Here is a 3,944-nt window from a genome sequence, read left to right as displayed (position 1 = left end):
TTTTCTTCCCCCTTATTTAATTGAAAGCAAAGAGGGTAGGATGATGTCTGCGTATGTGCCTTCATAAGAATACATGTTTCTCGTGACGATAAAGCTAATCATTTTTATGCAACAAACTTTAAGTCGAAACACCATGTTCTACTCAAGAAAGCTTTACTACTTTTTACTACTCTCTTTGCTCCATTAAACTCAATAATGGATAAGTTTATTCTCTATCCCCTTACTCACAACTGGTCTCACCAAAGAACAAAGCCACAAAAATCAACGAAAATCCTCTAACATAATACGAGTGAACATATTTACCAATACAAAGGCTTTTCGTAAGCCACAAGAGTTCTTCAAGGTCTACTCGAACTTCGGCAACAACATTTTAAGCCAAAACCTAACATGTACGCTTATGATGATTGTGTATGGGCCTTCATAAGCATACATGTTTATCGAGGTGATAAAGGTAATTTTTTTTATGCAGCAAACTTTAAGTAGAAAGACCCTCTTTTTCTCATGTTTAAAATAGGTGCACAAGGTAAGATATCAAGCCTTTTTAATCGTGTCCCAAAACTTAGGAACTTTCTTTCCAACTTCAGCACCAACAATTTTTTGCTTTTCACCCTTTTTGACATATCCAACTGCAGCCTCTTCAGGAACTTTAAAGCAGCCCTTCAATTCCATCTTGAACCTTCCCCTTTTTTCTTCTGCATATTTTAGTAGCTAATCATAATACTCATTGTTCCTCCTCTCGAAACCATACATCTAAACTTGAAGATCCTCAACTTTTCGACTAAGCACACAAACTCTATGATCATTCCTTCTATTTAGCTTGAATTTTGCAAGCTTATCTACTATCCTCTTCATAAATAAAGACTCTGAAGACAACCCCTTATTCTCCTCCTTCAGTGAAGCCAGTTTGTATCCGAATTTTGCATTCTCATTTAAAAAAATCAACCTCTCTGTTTCCAACAACTACAATAAGCTTTCATGAAAGTCTATGTTACTTGACTAGGCTCCTGCATGATGATTACATAGTCGACACTTCTGATCACCAAGTCTGCAATGATTATGTCTGGTTCAAATTTAGTTTGTGTGGATGGAAATTGAGGTTTATATGATAATGAACTCTCAGCATCATAATCAACAATATCCGATCCATTTCTCTTCATTGTCAAATTGATCATCATATCATGCTCAAAATGGGAGGATGGAGCTGGGAAGGAATTTTGACGATGATGGCTCTTGGGAAGTACTGCAATAGCGGTCGGCCAAAGAGAGATAGTTGTCATACAATTCTTGAATTAAGGCTGAAAGTTGTGGCTGTTATTTGTAGTAAGCAACACATTATGTAAAACTGTCAGCATTATGTTTATAAGAAACGTTCACAACTAACTTCTTCATTTTCTTGTCCAAATTTGAACAAAAGATGACAATCCAATCCAGAAGTAGTCAAATAGATATATGATATTGACTTGACTAGTGAAGCATTTGAATATTTGAATTCTACACATCTTTGTCTTTGCTTTCTATGAATGTGTAATTTGATTGCCCCTGATGTTATATATAGTATTCAGACTCAAGTGAGATTGGTGAGCTTAGTCTTATGCTTTAAATTTTTTCTTCTTTGATAATTACCCCTTCCAAATATCCTTGATAAAGTTTTCAAACTTATGCTTTACTTTTGATCTATAAAATTTGCTTAGAGTTTTTTTAGATCTTTTGGATGAAAATAGAAGTTGACCATTTCTTTCACCAATGTATGGGGACATATATAAGTAGAAGGGATCATTTCAAGTGATTTTTTTATTTGAACGACCCTTGGGGGTCAGGGGCTTAGCAACACCTAAGACCTTAGCATAAATAAAATAGCAAAACGGTACAAGGAGGGGGACATAAAACTTTACCTCTGCTCCTACGGTGGTTCATAAGTCCACCTTCCTACTAAGGATAGTGAAGTCCCGCCCTTTTTCTAAAAAGAAGCCTACAAACGATGCACCTAAAATAGAGGACTCCTCTCGATACAAAATTACTAGTAAGCATAAAATAAGGGAGACTCTCCCCTTACAAAGAAGTGAGAAAAAAAAACCTAGGCCAATTCAAGTCGGTTGTATCAAATAAAGATATAGCCAAGTTGAATAGGATGAGATCACCAAAAATTGTGTAGAGACATCTATATAGATCACCAAGTGCCACTTCAGGGAGATTCTTTTATTCTTCTTAGTTTTCTTCTTCTGAAACATACCATTCCCACTTTTTTTAGTTGATAATATGTTGTTGTTTCCTTTAGTAACTGCTGCTTGTTGAAATAAACTTGGGGGCTGGAAAGCTGATGATTGTGTTTTGAGAGAGTGTCAGCTGCAAAATTTGCATCCTTGAGAGTGTGTATGCATTAAAATTTTTGGATTTGTTGGATGATATTGTGAAGCCTTTGTACTTGAGAACTAATGCTGCATGAAAGGCTGTAATTACCCTTGATCCAATCCACTAGAAGTTGGGAATCAACCTCCAAAATTACCTGATTGTAATTCAGTTGTAAGCGTTGGTCATACCAAACAGGGTAACCTCCACCTACGCCGGACTGTTAGTTCCTTCCCCTAGTGGATGTGCATATGCAAAGAGCATATCCCCCTTGAATTTCTGAGTATTCCCCACCCCCAATTATGCCTGGGTTATTCAATGCACTACCATTTGTATTGAGTTTGACCCATTGAGCTTGGGGTTTGATCCATTGGACAAGAGTAACCTTAGTGTCGTGGATACAATTTTCAGCAATTGATACCACTAATTTCAAGCTTGAGGTCCAACTGATGTTCGGAAAAACAGTGTGCAGCAAATTGAAAGTATCCTTGAATACTGAGAATGTGACTCTAGCCTTATTTGAGTTTTTTCCCCATACTTCTTTGCACATCTATTTTTCCACAAATTCCAGCAAATAAAGATGGTAGTAGCTTGTAAAATGAACTTCAAGTGATTTGACTTGGGTCTATGAGGTTTAAAGTTTATCAATATTGATGAGCATGCTCATATTTTTGGTTTGGAAGAACTGATGATTTTCAGGGAAATGGTCATGGATAAGTCATAAGAAGCATCAATGAAGTTTTGAACTTTCATATGAGATGCTGAATGCATATAATGCTATCACACTGATAGTTGTATTATAGGATGTTGTATCTTTGTCCTAGCACAAGATGTTTATTTTGTTGAAGCAATCATCTTCCTTTTTTAATTTTCATTTCTGAAAAATTGGCACGCTTACGTATTCAATGAAATGTAAAGGATTAGATTTCGTGAAGTATCGAAATTCTGAAGTTAATATTTTTTTTAGGCTAACATGATCAAGAAGACAGGAACAACCGTAGTTGGCACAAATAAAAGAAGTGGATATGTTTTGAAAAACTGCAAGATCTTTCTTTTCTTTCAAAAGGAGGAAAATTTCATGTGTATAGTTACTGTTTTTGCATCAACTCTTTAATATGTTTGTTTTTAGAAAAATTCAATTAGTCATTTTTGATATCCCAATTGTTCTAGCTAATGGGGATCTAATTTCTATTATTATATAGTTATAAAATTTATGCGCATTTGTTGTGCAAAATTTTTATGGAAATTGAGGTCAAGTATCAACTTCAACATGCTCGACTTTTGAATTAATGATTTCATAAAGTTTTATTGCAAATTTACTGGAGATTTTAACTCCATTTAGATTAGGAGTTAGTTAGTCTATTTTATGTTGGGACTATTACATTAATTAGATCTCAATTTTACTTGAAATAGAGAAGATAATTTGTTTTGATACTGTTTACTCTTACAAAAAACTTGTTATATTGCTATTGTGTTCTTTGGTTATAATATTAAAAAATATTTGCTTTATATAATATTACTTGCTTATCATAAAAAAGATAGTATTGGATGCACAAATTTTTTGTATGTATTTGTGTCTTGAGAAAAATTACATATAA

General features: G+C 34.3%; 1 pseudogene; it reads right to left on the bottom strand.

The window, feature by feature from the left end:
* Window positions 1-461: 461 nt before the first annotated feature.
* Window positions 462-1,437, bottom strand: LOC107001112 (annotated as a pseudogene).
* Between the last annotated feature and the right edge of the window lie 2,507 nt (window positions 1,438-3,944).

Source organism: Solanum pennellii, chromosome 10 (genome assembly GCF_001406875.1).
Source record: "Solanum pennellii chromosome 10, SPENNV200".
Classification (NCBI taxonomy): Eukaryota; Viridiplantae; Streptophyta; class Magnoliopsida; order Solanales; family Solanaceae; genus Solanum; species Solanum pennellii.
This window is presented reverse-complemented; position numbering and strand designations above follow the sequence as displayed.